This window comes from Arctopsyche grandis, chromosome 13 (assembly GCF_051622035.1).
Source record: "Arctopsyche grandis isolate Sample6627 chromosome 13, ASM5162203v2, whole genome shotgun sequence".
NCBI classification, from domain to species: Eukaryota; Metazoa; Arthropoda; class Insecta; order Trichoptera; family Hydropsychidae; genus Arctopsyche; species Arctopsyche grandis.
In genome coordinates, this window is record NC_135367.1 from 7,347,169 (window position 1) to 7,363,533 (window position 16,365).

Here is a 16,365-nt window from a genome sequence, read left to right on the forward strand (position 1 = left end):
TTACACTCTAGTGTTGTGGCCGTTGATTTCAACGGGTGGTTTCGAAAAGAAATTGATACATGAATTACATATAAAGTTATATGTTATTTATAAATACTAGCTGAACCCGGCATGCGTTGCTATGCCACAATAACGCATGCAATTCCCGATACCGTTCCCATTTCTCGATGTGTTTCGATAAGTGAATGTTTCAGTTTTAAATTAATAATTAATAATCAAATTAAATTACAGTAATGATAGTTTGTTGGAAAAACGCCTGGCGGTGAGCACATTTGAAATTATTTAATTGTTTGTTTATTTTACTCTACGACACAGGTGGCGACGCGAACACATTTGAAATTATTCCGTTACAATGCCAGTCATTTCGGTTTTTCCGTTCTCATTGCCGTTTTTGAGCCATTTTTTTTACAGAAACCATCGCGGGCATGCACACAATAACTCATGATTCATCGCAATTGGTTGAGTGGTCAGTAGTAAAACGTCACGGATTAAAAACCGAACCAGACAGACAGACAAACATTATTTTTGTATATACATAGGTATATGGATAATGTAAGGTAATTTATAGGCGCGAGCGCGTACGTATTAATAGAAAAAATTGAGTGCGCGCATTACACGCTCACCGATCCAACCCGTTTAACTGTTCTAAATGATGAATGAATGTATGTGTCTTTGTGGATGTGTGTATGTGTTTACGCTCCCACACAGCGCATATGACGCCGACGTCACCTGTTCCAAGTCTGGTGCTCAATATCAGGAGCACAGGTCAGATGCTCCACACCCCTCCACTTCCCCGCTAACCCTCTTCCCCGCGTTTCCTCGAGACGACTGGTCGACGCGTCTGCCACATATTCATATACATATGTATGTGTATCCCAAAACCAAACGGAATCATAATATATCTATACATACATACATATACACCTCACATTCAAAAAATGAACTAAAAATAAATATACACGCATTTATTTCATTGAAAAACAATTATTCATGGAATATTCCACATTTACTGAAAAACATAATTATATTTTTTATAATTATAATGATTTTATACTATGTTTAATTTTAATATGACCCAAATTCGATTGGTTTTATATTTTGAATGTTAAATAGTTGACGGAATTTTCCAGATGGTTTTTACTTTATTTTATATGAGTTCTTCGATTTGGAGACTTTCCGAAACCTGTCTAGTATCTTAAATATTTATTTTTATTTTATTAATTTAATTTTGATCGTTTTAGTTTAACCAATCATACTAGTCATACTATAATGGTCCAAATTGGAATGAATTTTGGTCGGAAAATAGTAATTATTTTTAAGCACACCTTGCTGTGCTAAAAAACAATCACTAGCCACTGTGCTGAACGCCAAGCGTCCAGTTGAAGATGTGTGTGTTTTTTTTTAAATAATGCACAATTTTCGAGGTAAATAAATTGTAATTAGCTTAAAAAACATTTTATCATGTGTTACACTTCGAATAATATAAAATAAGTGCAAGAAATGAAAAAATAACAGCTGAAGCAGAGCCTTCATTCCAAGGTGAATATCATTCTTACGCTAACCGTCGAGTGCGGCGAGTACTGAATGCCCCATTCCCGAATACTATTGCATATTTTAGTTATAACCTTTTCCCATCGATCAAGCAATTTTAAAACTTGAATACATAATGGATAGAAGATGGTCGTAGGAAGTAATTTTTTAGATAATAAATAATTTGTAATATAAATATAAATAACAATACAATAAAAGGAATGTAATCCAAAGTTCATTTTAACAAAATAATACACGAAAAGGTTTTCATTAATATTACAGAACATGTATCCTGACGGAAAAACAGATTGTTTGCACAATTTTAAAGCTTCAATGCGTTTAGTGTAGTTTTTCAAATAAATCGAAATATAAACATCCCGTTCGTTAGCCAAAGTTCATCAATAAAATGTATGTATACAATTTTTTTAACTGAATATTTCATTACATTCCATTTGACGTATTCAAACGTACAAAACCGATTCTCCCTTTTTATATGTCTATGTATACAGTACGTCATAAAAATTTGTTTTCTGTTTAAAAATTAAATAAAAAAGAAGGGTTGAAGTCCAAAGCACGCGTCGACGTGACCGGAGTACAACTTCCTTAAAGGGAAAATCGCGTGTTGACTTTACGAGCGTCATGACCACCTCGTCGATGAAAAGGTCATCGAATTTGCATTCACGCTTGTCCCTTTTTTCTACTTTCCAGTCGGGAAAAGCGTGTCTTTGGACTTTTGTAGGCCCGCGAATAAGGAAATGTGCGAGGGTTGCGCACGCCCCAAGATAAACGCGGTTACGCCCCGGCAAGAGAATCTGCCCGGCATTTACCTTTTGAATACGAGTTTTTACGTCTCTCAGGATGTCGTAAAATATTCCCCGGATCAGAATGCTACCTTTGAGGTTATAATAACGCATTTCTGAAATTGCTGTCGCCGAAGCGAGCCCCGTATTTATTATTATATGTATAAAAATGGAATTATGGTATATATTTTTTCGGCAACCGCGGGCCAAGATACCTACTGTCATTTTATACAATACGTACACGTACTTATATAAAATATAATATAGCTCACTTTTATGTATGCTCATTCATAGTCGTTATGTGTAACAGCGCGGAAATGCATTACTTTTAGTGCACTTTTATAAACCAATGGCATTATAAATATATTTAATGCTGAAATTATATCAAATTTAAGTGTTTTTATATTGATAACTGTAAAAAAAAAATTGCTGTCAAAGTGTCTTCAGTGAAGTTATATTTTTTTTATTTTTACATATATACATAAATAACAGTAAGGCCTAACAAGCACCTTCCTGGCCAATTATAAACAATGCAGCATTTTTATTACATACATCGTTGAATTACGACACAGTGAAAAAATCGAAATTAGCGAGTCATCTATGAATTTTTGTACATAAATCATAATCAAATAGTGGTGATATAGTGGGTAGGATGGGGTTTTAGGCAATTTAATGGAGGAACCGTTCCAACAATGAAATCAGAAAAATTGCCTGATAAGAAACGATCGACTTGGAGTCATAAATACCCAAGTCAGACCAGCAGCTTTACAGATAATATACTCAGAATAAATTCTTTTCGAACGAGGTCAACTCACGGGATTAAACCCGGCGACCTTTCGGCGTTAGGAGAAAGCCCAAACGCCGAGCTATGCTGTTGGCTGTATAGCATGAGTGATTTTAGGATTGTCACAAATATTTACATATTTTTTTGACAAATAATAATAAGCTGTTAGTTGAAAAATGGTACGAAAGGCTATCGCTGAAATGGACGTCTAATTGATGGTAACAAAACGTCATCATCATAATTTCGACAAAAGCGCCTGCGTTTTTCCGATAAATTATCATTACTGTAATTTAATTTGATTACACTGTTCGACAAATGACGACTTTTTTTTTGGTTCAGAGACGAGATATGACTTTTCGTTAATTAATCGTTTATTTTATCGAGGTAAGCCAGTTATCAATAGAATTTTTGTTATTAATCCACAAGAATAGTCGAAATATGATTTTCCTAAGTGGAATTTTATTTAATTCTCATATAAAGACAATTTAATATATTATCCCTATTAATTCAATTCAGATTCGTGTAAATACGAGTAAATACTAGTACGAGCTTTTAGCTCGAAATTTTACCGATTTAAAATTCAGCACACTTCCGATTAACCCTTTTAAACAAAAACAAAAAATAGTGTGGCCAGAACACTATCTCAATAAATATGTTTCAATCGACCAAACAACAAGAAGATATAGAAAAATCGCTCGATTTAAAAAACATATATCTCCGAATCTCAAGCCAATCAACATTTTTATTACCAGATTCGTGTTTACTAGGCATAGATCTATAAGAAAAGTCATATCTTGTCTCTGAACCATTTTTCGTGTGGAACAGTGCTATTAAGTATTAATTTGAAACTGAAACATTCACTTATCCAAACACATTGAGAACGGGAACGGGAATTAAATGCGTTATTGTGGCATTGCAACGAATGCCGGGTCCAGCTAGTATTGTAATATATAATTTCTCATAGTTTATTGATTGCTCAATATTCATATTCTGTGGTTGCTTAGCATTCATATGTACATACATATTATATATCGAGACACTCGAACATACATATGAAAATTGGAATACGATATCAATTACATTACGAAGTTCGAATTCAAAACGCTCTCAAATCGATAAAAAGGGTTTCGCAAAGTTATGTGAAAGAGAAAAGGAAAAGCGTCATCGTATCGAAATTTTCCAATTACGTAACAGGTGAAGCGCCCCCGAGATAACCGTTGTTTGCGGGGAAAACAACGCGTGATGTACGCCCCTGGCCTTCTTTTCCATTTTCCCCCGTACCATTCTCTCACCCCGGGGCCGTGTTTGCAAAGTCTCAAGCCCTACTTTACAATTATCTCCCGTAACCAGTGTTTCCACCGGAAAAGGGATGTCGTGTGGGGGTCGCTCACGTGCCGAAACCGGGGGACTTTATACTTGTTTCGCGACGCCCCGCAACAAATTCGAATTACTATTCGCGCGTACGCAACAACCCAATTTGAAAGTTGTAAGGGTGCAAACGTCCTCATATACCCCTTTTCTTTTATTTTTATCTACCAACCATACCACCCTAGAACCGATACGAGAAAATTGCGATTGTTTCGCGAGCGTGCAAATTTTTTTTATCACGATCGGAAAATTGTGCGACGATGCACGCTTAGCAAATGCACAGTTACCGAAATTCATATTGAATAAATCCAGTAAAAAGTATCTTTTAACACAAAATACGTCAGGTAGAAGTTCCATCACAATGTACATACGAGTACATACATATTTGATATTAGATGGATTCGGATCACTCGGAATTTGTTGGAGGGATGAAAGTTTGTATTATTGCACCTAGACCACGGATTTCAACCCATTTTTAGAACCGTCTTAAGTCTTATTTGTAATACTTTTTATTTATAATCAGATTTATAAAACGACAATGAATTTATGCACAAATCCAGCCAGCTGTATAGCTCAGTGGTTGCGTTTATGTTTAGCACCCAGAGATTATTGGGTTCGATCCCGGGCTAATCTTTAATATACTGCTGGTTATATTCGGATGTTTCCAAATCGATCGTTTTTTTTATAAGAATTTGCCTATCTAATCTGATCATTGTTGAAACGGTTCCTTAAAATTGTCAAAAAATTATCCTACCTGCTGTCACAAATCTTCTGTATTATTGTATGTATTATACAATTTATAAAAACTTATGTACAAATCTAAAAATCCTTAGATGTTTCAATGGATTAATTAATTAATTGTTAATTTCGTGTTCTTCAGCTTCTCGAAATACAGTGATTTATGTAAAAAAAACTTTATTATTTGTAATTAATTGTCCAGGAAGGCGCATTGGGGTCTTCCTGTTAAGCTTTCCTGGTATATTTCTATGTAAAATAAATAAAAATAAAAATTTGTATAGGAGCTTCGAGTCCTAATGAAATCTTTTAAGTTGTTGTATTTTGGGAAAACCACACTTCATACCATAAAATGCGTACATGAATTCATACAAAAAATCCTTTTTATGAAGAAAATGCAACAAATAAAAGTCTCTTAATTTAATATTTTGTATATTTTGGGCGAAAATATGCCGTGGAATTTTCTATGAAGTAATATATCTTGAGGTGTTACTTTATGGCCCGTTTCTTTAACTAATTTTCAATGCTAAAATTTATTCACCAGTGCTAAAATTGTTAGTGTTTATAAAACAGTTGATTTCATGGGAAATCTCATAGATAGATATATTATTTTGTAGAAAAAAGATTATAAATATGGTGCGTGGCGTGGACACTTGCCTGATTGTGTATCAAATTACTCAAAACTGAAAACAGATTTATTATGATTGAAAACATATTTATTACATATAAATTTGATTTTTGATCAATTTAAAGAATAAATAATGCCATTCGGCCAAATGACCGTTGTGCAGATGTCCGTCAGTCTCATGTCTGTTTAGCCAAGTGTCCATTGACCAAGTATCCGTTGGACAACTGTCCATTCAGCCAATAGTTCGTCAACATTATGGTGCATCACACATACGTGGTTTCATGCTAAAATAAAGTTCCAAATTTGAATAAATTTAAACTCAAAAGCGAAAAGAACTATATTATGTATTATACATATGCATACATATCTGATTTTATAACAGTAGGATGAAAACAGTAGAATGTTCTACTTTGGTAAGTATTATATTTACATTATATGGAACTATCGGTCACCCGTTGGATTTCCCGCGGACTGAAATATTTATTTTTCTCCCTTTGTGTGCAGTTTTTTAAGCCCTCGGGGTATTTTCATCCCAAAAATATGCACGTGAATTCAAACGTGAATATATGTACACAAGTACGTTCTCTGGGGCGAATCATTTATTCAGCCTGGTTCAAAAAATTGCATTTCCGAACCCACAATGTTCGCATTGTGTCTCATTGCGATGCAAATTAAAAACATTTGAACACGTTTCGAATTATATAGTTAAAATGTGTGAGAGAAAGAGGCGTGTTAGACTTTCAAACAGAAGGAAAATGTGGTACGCTAGATTTCTCATTTCGAATTGAACGAGTTATTTTCCTTGAAAAGTTTCCCATGTTGAGTATCTGACATATGTCGGAGACGTGTTATCCTGAAAGGAAACTTGTTCGAACGCCCCAACTAAAAACAACTCCGTGAAACAGAATTTTAGAAAAAGCCCTTTCAAATTTATACCACGAATGGTTATTTTGATTACTTAAACATATATAATACAACCATATGTATATATTTTATTATATAATATTTGAAACACATTATATCAATGCGGGGCTACATATTTACTACATATATATATATATATATATAATATATGTAATATACTCAATATATTAAACTGGACCATTAACACGATGATATATACATACATAGTAGGTATACTAGATTTACATCTTAGGCATTATGATAAAAAACATAAAGTAACATACATATGAGGATATGAAAATAGTCAATGTATTTGTTTAAATGATTTTTTTTGTTCAAATGATTCGTCCATCGATTTTCGAACTATTTACATGTATAACATGTAGACACTCTTTAACGTTTGTATTCAGTTTAAGTAAGTTAAGTCTATGTATTTGGAAATAATCAAAGATTTCATAAAATCTCAACCATGTTAAGCTTTTGAAAATAGAACGAAGAATATATTACTAATCCTGTTACTAATTCTGTTTAACCCTTTGAGTGCTCACGTCTTTCCTGTTGAAAGCCCGCCATGCTGAAAATTTCACCAACATTTCCAACTAAAATTATTTAAAAATCCAATAGAAAACAGGTATAAAAATTGTAACTAATCAAAACAAACCCTAGATAACTACCGCCGAGGATTTAGAGTTTTGTAAAGGTGTGTTTAGACTCTCTAATATATCTTGCAATAATATAAAATAAACAAAAGAAATCTATTAATGAATGTATTTTTCCAAAACTAGTTCCTTCTTCGTCATTGTTGTTAAAATATAATGATCATAATCTAAATGCCAAGCCAAAATCCAAAATATTCAGCAGTTAGAGATTTCCACCGGGAAATTCTGCTATGGTTATAAATTCATAAGTTCCTGTGTAAACGAGTCTTTATAAACGTTGACAAATGAATGACACAGCCCATGTTCAATGCATTTTTTTCAATGCTTTTTAGCAGGTAGTATTCTTGTTTACTTTTTACATGCAAAATTTACAACGCCGATCGGCGTTGGTCAGCATTAAAAGGGTTAACAAACGTTCAATCGTTGTCTTATATGTTTATTTAAGAAAATCAATGTAATTACGTGTGTTTTATTAACATTTTGAGGTCTTTAGATACAATGCAACTGTAAGTTATCAGTTTATTACTGCTATAAGATAGATTCTTATCTATTTAATATTAAAAGATATGAAACTACTGCTAATATGCACTCCTACGAATGGACGTAGTTCTTTGTAAGTTAAAATCTCCAAAGAAAGCAATTTCAACTGCGATCACATATTAAACGGTGGCATATTCAAATTTGGCAAAGCTATGAGTGCGCATTAGTATGCGGAAATGGAAATGTGCAGTTTTGCCGGACAACGTCACGGCCTGCTGCAGTCTAGTATCTGGCAAATCCCACTCTGGTTCGGTGTCCAGTATCGTGTTAGTCCCTCTTTGGCCACCATAGTCCAGTTGGCTCGGTTGGTCTGAAATTAATTGCTATTACGGCTACCGTTGAGTTGGCTACGCTCCTAATATCCGTCTATATCCCCCCGCAGGGCCGATGGTAATAAATTAGCACCACCCTCTCTCCCTCTCATCCCTCAGCCCCGTGACCAGCTGGAGATTACGAAACAGTTAAGGCTTATTGGGACACAATAATAAAAATTGCCGATTCGGCCATTAGTGCGCCACAATGCAGCTCGCAATTGTGATCCTTTAATGTGTGGCTGCTCAACTGACAATCGGGCCTCGGGTCTGTTACAATGGTTTATTGATTCGTTTCGAACGTGTCTGCAGAACGATGTGGCTTTTCGATGGTGTGAATGGACCGAAAAGTACTAGCGATTTATGTTTGATTGTACGTAGGCTTACATTTGTAAAGGGAAAAAATGCAGATGCATTCCACGTATTTTAAGCCTGGTAGATTTCGATACAGTGCAATTGAAATGGTCGGTTGAATATAATGCAACTTTTGTGCAATAAATTTTAAACAAGTTGGCAGCGTTTTAATGTACATTACACATTGTACGCGTGCGTAATTTATATTATCAGTCTTATGAAATCAAATTAAAATATTACATATAAAACGCCCGGTATAACGAGATATTAAACGGATTACATGGGTTGAGAAGTATGACAAGGGTTGTTGATGCACTGGAAAGAGTGAAGAGATTGAAATGGAAATGGGTGAGTCACATACATAGCTAGAAGAGTTTGCAAAAAAAGTGCTCAAATAGCACCCGAAAGAATATAAAAATATGCAAGGAATGTCACAAAAGATATGTGTAGGTTGATGAGATGGATGAGACTTGCCCAAAACTGAGGCAAATGCAAGCGTGTTGGAGAGGCTTTCATCCAGCAGTGGATGGTAAATGGCTGTAAATGATGATGCTAATATAAAACTAGGAGTATGTAAATTCTATAATGGCTAAAGAGAAAAATGAAACGAAGAGACCAATAAAAGCGTGGACAAACAGTGCTACTCGTAACGTGTTTATTTTAGATAGTTTAATGCATATAAAAGAAAATGCTACCACGTCCAATATTTGCCCCCACAATACAGACTAAAATTCACCCCTGGAAAGTTTTCGGTGAAATTTTATCCTTGTATTGACATAGGCTTGACAATTTTCCATAATGGTGATTTCAAAATTTGAAGAAATCTAGTAGAAATTTTTTGAAATAATAAGATAGTACTACTTTATTAACCAATACAAATAAATCAATATAAAAATTTTAAAACAATTTTTCAACCACAGTGATTCATCTGTTAATAATTCGTATATAAACAAAGTATTAATTACATCTCCAGAATTTAGATATTTTCCCTGCCAACTAAAATACAATAATTTATACGAGTATATGTACGTATGTATATTGTAACGTGAGAACATGAGAGAGAACGTCAGGAATTAAAAGGTTTTACAATAGATCCCCGGATTAGGCTAACGGGACTCAGTAAGTGCCCGAACAAAGGACACGCTGGAGTTCTCACAGACCTGGGCGAGTTCTTTAAGTGCATATACACACTAACAGATTGAAGTACAACTTGGCTTTTACAAAGAAATACACACGGTAGATCGGATTATTATGGATAGAACTGCGGTTCCGTATGAACCACCTGAATCGTTGAATAAATACTGTGAAGCGACTTTGGCCTTTCGTTTGGACCCCGACTCACCCCTACGCTACAATATAAAAAAAATATTTGAAACCGAATAAGAGGCAGAAAAAAATTATGTAAGACATATACATACGTCTCATGACATATGTATTAAAAATGTTAATCATAGATATGAGACAGAACGTAAAATTGAGTTGAAACGTGTTGAGCCAAACAAAAAGTTGACAGACAGACGCTTAAAACAAATATTTCAATTTAAAATTTATTCCTCTAACGTCACATATGTACGAAATGACTAGACAGCAGCTAGACGAAATATTTTATTTAAAATATATGAGACTTGAATTGAATATACGTAACACTGCCACAAAAAATATTAAATAAACATAAAACTCTTACCGTAAATAACACAACACATTGAATACGAAAAAATGGAACGTATGTGATTTTTATGCAATATTTCGCCATTTTATTGTAGCCGCCCCGATATCGAAGTTCGCCACTGTGAATAGTGCTATCTCCCCGGAGGAAAGGTCAAAAATTAGAAATGGAAATTTCATTTTTCTTTTTTCGTCTAAATGTATATTTCATGAGTTAACGACTCTCTTTCGGCAGTACATTTGTTCGCCGGGGGGGTGGCGGTGGGGGATTTCCAGGGGGGATGGGGGTCGGACACCTCCGATCCCCGAGCGAAAAATCTCATTAGCAGGGCCGCGCACACAGATTTTAATCTGCGCAGGTATTTATTCATTCACGAGCTGGACGCGCGCGCCCACCCTTGAGAACCATTTTTCAAGTATTTAAAAAAGCGACCGGAACACAACCATATGCTTACCAACGCATCGTTCCGCACTAATTTTACGCATTATTTTATTATTTATTATTATTAAAAGCACATTTGGTCGCGCCCGCATACACACACCGTATATTAATTACCCCGAGTTAAAAAGCAGACGCCTTTAAACACAACAAAATTAAACGAGGTGAACGTACAATCTGAAAATGAACAGTGGTATTTAAATATGAACCTCTGGCTTTGTAAACATTTTCAGTATAAAGTGTACATATATTTTATTTTTATTTTTATTGTTACAAATCAATATACACTCGTCATTACAGATTTGCTCCAATGCGACGGGTGTACGTTAACGAAATACAGAATACATAAACAATCAGAAATCAGAAATACAGTAATATGTACATATACAATCAGAATATATAGCATATAACAATTAATCAGAAATAATAATCATAGAGACATCTATGGATTATTTATAGATTTTTTTTGTGTACAATTTTTATACATATAATAAATACGAAATTATAGAGATCTCTATAGAGATATCTATAGATTTCAGATTACTGTGTATACTTATTACAAATTATACACAAGCAGATTTTTGTGACAACAGGAATAGATCTAATACTAATTTTCAGGAACCGTTTCAGCAATGATCATATAAAATTGGCAAACTCTGATAGAGAAACGATCGATTTGGAGTCACAAAACCCCCAAATCTAACCAGCAGATGGCGAGGACTCGAACCTTTGACCTCAGTGGTGCTAAATATATACGCTACCACTAAGCCAAAATGCTGGTTACAGTTGAAGTGTATCTTCTAGTTGTAATATATTTTGACTAGTTTTAGAATATTCCATCTAACCCGTTACCAACTAACGTTATAGTTGAAGTGTTTTTTCAGTTGTAATATACTTTAGCGAGTTGGAATATATTCTGTCTAACCCACGGAAGTTGATTCATATGGCGTATTATTTCCCAACTGGTCAAAATAAATTACAACTGAAAATACAGTTTAATTATAAGTTGATACAAGGTTAGATGGAGAGGTTTCGTGAAAACGTCATGCGACTAGTAAATTGTATTGGAAAGTCACATCTTTTAACATATTCTTAGAGCTATCATACGGTACATCATACCTTTATTCGTAATACCTATCAAATATTAACGCATTATTGAATTCCTAAACATTCGTAATAACATTAGAGCTGTTAAAGCTGAACTGTTTTATTACAATTGGTGAACATTGTTGAAAATGTATTTGTGCTTGTAGAGATAAAATTTACTATTTGGATTGTATTCAAATATGAATGATCTAAAGCGCCGTTGGAATATTTTTCAACCGGGAACACAATTTGATTGTACATATACATACATACATATGTATGTACATCAATCAAGTTATTGAAATACATAAAATATGCAATACAATACATATATACATATATATGTATATATAATAGAATAGCTTTGGAAATAAATAAAATATTATACATTTTCGTATAGTATTTGTGATTTACATATATATTAAAATAATGTATTGTAAGCATTTGATCTACATCGCGAATCAGAATAGTACTTGCAATCATGATTTTCTATAAATAAGTGCAACGCGTTATGGATGTGTTGAAATGTGAAAATATGTAATGAAATTCATATATGAATTTTAGAGTTTAGTCCCGATACAAAGCGGTTTCATCCTTACTTAATATATTGTTCGAGTGCGAAACACACACTATAATGGATTATTATATAGAGTTATATATACATATGTATATATAAATCGCAATCCATCGTGGCACGACGAGACACGAGACGAGTTTTGACAGATATGTACATATGTATGTATATATGTACATATGTACGTAAAAGTGTAATTCGGCCAAAACACTTTAAGAGTTGGGCCATGAATTTCACCAATATATTATTTTATTTAATCGACAGTGAATTAAAAACGTATATGAGAAAGTATAAAATCTTATAATATTACGTTTAAGTGAGATGAGAGTAAATGATACTGAAATAAGAAGGAGCTTGCCAAGCTCCGATCTGACGCAAGATTCCGATGTATGTATGTAATTTTTAATAAGTTCGTCAATGATTTAAGTCCTCTAGCTTCATATCAAAGACATTAGCTTACTTCAATGTAAGCTAGCCACCGTATTTCTGTAAACTATCAAAGCGATCTAAAAATCAGAAGTATGTAGTTTAAAATCAGATCATAAATTTTGATGGACAGGAATTTCATGGAACTAACAGAGTGAAGCTAATAAAAAGGAGACATTAATTATGATACTTGTCTTATTGGAATAATAATATTATAAAAGTATATCATCTATGAACTATAATTGCAATGAGGAAGCCGTTTCTGTTGTGGTCGGTGTGTTTTTGTCACGTTTTCCACGAATTTCATTAATAAAATATTTTTATACAAAAAAATATAATATATTTTACTTACAAACCAATATGCAATAAATTTTTAATAAAATGTGATTTAAAATACCCGAAGAACTCATATAAATTTTGAAAAAACAACTTGATAAAATATTTTAATATATCTTCTATGGATTAATAGAAAGTTAGATAATATATAGAAAGTTGTGCGTCAGGGATTGGATTTATGGCCCACCGTAACGAAACGGATAAGAGTGTTTGTTTTTGAATTTAAAAAAAATGATCGGATCTGCCCCGGTCTAGTTGGGAGTAAGGGGTTTTCCTCGGTCGAAGGGCAGTGCGAAATACCTAAGGGTGGACGTTGTAATCCGTTATCGCTTTCCCCTACGCTGAAGGCTTTTACGGATTAAAACGTTTTGTTTTCCGAAAATTCAACTGGAAATCTAATTAAAAGAATAAATGGAGATTCGGCGATAATGCCCCCACCGAAATATCCTTACGACAATATTGGTCGCACAATAATAACAAACTCGCCAGAAGGGAAGGGAGGAAAAAAAGGGCTTGGCACTCGCTCGCGTCCTTCACAGTCATAATCTGTTAATTGTGTACATAATCGCGGTTATAAATTCGGTTACGTGAGATTTATGACTTCCCATTGTCCGGGAACAAATTGGATTATGCGGAAAAGCTTTATACGCGCGAAACAATATAAGCGGAGAGGGGCGACTGCGGGGCGGGGCGGGGGGAGGTTTTGCGAATTTAATCGAAAAAGGCGCAGTTTTAATTTCCACAATTCGCGGGCAAAATCACAAAATCCGCCATTAATAAAATGGCAAGCGATAAATAAACATTAAACGCAAAAATAGTTCATTAATTACTCATTCAATATTAGGAGATTATAAAGTGCCATCATACAATATGATTCTGCATACATTTAATTTAGTTTATAGTATATATTTGTGGATTTAATTGAGTGTATGATTGTCGAGAATAACTAAAATTGAGTATACAAATTGAACAGTTGGAGTGGCGGCTCGTGAAGATTCATATAAAAAGGTAACATTCATCAATTCAGGGTAGAGCCCGTCAGACGTTGACATTTTGGGCGATTAAAATTGTATTTTATATGAAAGTTCTCGCGAAAGTTGATTAATGTGTCGTGCCCGTAGCCGGCAAAATAGGTTAAAAAAATATATAAAATAAAATAAAGCGGGATTTTTCTTATCTGCCATGATGATGGGGGTCGATCGAAATGGGACGCGTGACGTTAGATAGCATCCTAATATCCCTCGCCTGTCTTTCTGCAGAAATGCGAGATGTATTTAAGGATAAATTTTGAAGCGTGCGAAATTATATGAGAAAAGTATTAAACGTCACTCAAATTAGCAAAGCGTGAAAAGTTACGCACTTAAAAAATTTATGAATATTTTTTTTAAATTTAAGCGTTCATGTCTCATTCTGAATTTTTCACGTATGTCCATATGTATGTTCATACATGTAGTGAGATATTTCAAAGACTTCCTGTTGACTCTTTAATGAAAACATAACTATTTGATGAGTATGAGAAATATTAAGAGAACTAAGTCAATTAAGATTAGGAATTTCTGACAGGAGACCGATAAATTTATATAAGTTTCGTTAAAAGAGCCGTGAATAATTTTACTCCCCACATTAAAGTACGAGTGAAGTTTCATCGAGTAAATTTCTCAAGAAACCGCATTTTAGCTGCGAGTATTTTATTATATAAATACTAGTGGCTTGTGTGCATTCGGTAAAATATCGCAATTCGGATCAACGGAATTAATAACACTGTTCGACACGAAAAATGGTTCAGAGACGAGATATGACTTTTCTTATAGATCTATGCCCAGTAAACACGAATCTGGTTGTTGATTGGCTCGATATTCGGAGATATACATAAGTGTTTTTTAAATCGCGCGATTTTTCTATATCTTGGTGTGTTTTGGGCGATGTCTCCAAATCTGTCAATTTTCTGTTCAAAATAAATATTGGAATCTATAGTCGGGTATTTATCTTTCATTTTTAGTACTTTTTAGCTTTCAAATCTCTCTATGAAGTCGTCCAGTTCAAATCAAAAGTACGTATTTTTACTTTGGATTTTTTCCCACTGTTAATTTATATTAAGTTTCTTCTATTGAAACATGTTTATTAGGATAGTGTTCTGAACACATTATTTTTTGTTTTCGTTTAAAAGGGTTAATTGGATGTGTGGTGAACTTTAAATCGGTAAAATTTCGAACAAAAAGCTCTTACTAGTATTTACTCGAATCTGAATTTAATTAATAGGGATAATATATTAAATTATCTTTATATGAGAATTAAATAATATTCCACTTAGAAAAATCATATTTCGACTATTCTTGTGGATTAATAACAAAAATTCGTTTATTTTATCGAGGTATGCCAGTTAGTTATCAATTATTATTGAAAAAACATGAAATTGTCCATTCGACGCAAGTCAGTGTTTCGAGAGAATTTGTTTCGTTGTGTTGTTCTTATCGTTTCCTTTTCTCTTTTTTATTTTACAATAAAGTGCTTCTTCCTTTGATTGAATAATGCTAAAAATACTGGAATCAAGTGAAGGAAACAGGGATCACATTATTTTAAAACATTTTCAAGGGTTGGGATAGATGAAAAATTCCAAGCGACAAAACGACATTAAGTCCAAATTGCGGTCCAAACGACATTAAGAGGATACGAAGATAGGAGGAAGATTACATTATTAAAAAAAATAATCGAAAACGGAAAGAATATGGAAAAGAGCACCGTGTCGAGATTTCATTTTATCGACCATGTCTTTCAAAATCCCAAAAACGTACCTTCTGAGCTAGCTGGAGAAGTGAAAAGGGAATGAAGTGAATTGTAAAAGAACGTCTGATGGACTAGTAAGATGCGATTGCAGATGCAGTGTCTATTTCAAATACTCGAATATTTTTGGTTAAACCATTTTTACAACTGGTTATATTAATTTTTCCACGGCTTTAGAAAAAATACATATATTTAAATACATAGTTTGCTGCTATATATTTATAGCTGTGTGGAAATAGTTACTGATATAGTGAAGGCAAAATAATAATAATAAAAAAATTATTAGTTAGGATGACCTTCTGGCGATGTTATTGTTAAATTAGTTAATGTAATATTTACATGAAATCGTCTCAGCAACAGTCAAATTAGAAAAATCTTGCAGGGGACAATCGAATTGAACTTCGATATAATAAAAATGACTCGTCATCATCATTTTAAAGGTTTAT

At 33.6% G+C, this 16,365-nt stretch overlaps 1 protein-coding gene across 1 annotated transcript in view; it reads right to left on the reverse strand.

Moving 5' to 3' along the window:
- LOC143921580 (protein O-mannosyl-transferase TMTC1-like) overlaps nucleotides 1-16,365 on the reverse strand; it is a 380,756-nt gene that overhangs the window by 56,794 nt on the left and 307,597 nt on the right. The window lies entirely within an intron of this gene.